Below are 410 nucleotides of genomic sequence, written 5' to 3' on the forward strand. Positions count from 1 at the left end.
CCGGGGTTTGCGGAATACCTACTGCGCATTGGAAACGGAACCGAGAAGACAAACGAGGATGGCGAAATACTTCTACCTACAAGTATATGTGTCCCAAATAAGGTGGATGATAATGGCCTAGATAAACTCATCGACCATATCTACGGAACACCAGGCTCTTCCCTAGAGGATCCAAAATACATCACGTCAAGAGCAATTTTAGCAACAAAGAATGATTGCGTAGACAGGAATCAATCTAAAAATGATTGATCGATTCCAAGGGAATGAGATGGTGTACTACAGCTTTGATTCCGTAGAAGAAGACCCACATGGATACTATCCGAGAAGATTTTCTAAATGCCCTTACCCCAAACGGACTGCCTCCACATATGCTAAAGCTGAAGATTAATTGTCCGATCATACTACTCGGG

The sequence above is a fragment of the Lolium rigidum genome, chromosome 3 (assembly GCF_022539505.1).
Source record: "Lolium rigidum isolate FL_2022 chromosome 3, APGP_CSIRO_Lrig_0.1, whole genome shotgun sequence".
Lineage (NCBI taxonomy): Eukaryota > Viridiplantae > Streptophyta > Magnoliopsida > Poales > Poaceae > Lolium > Lolium rigidum.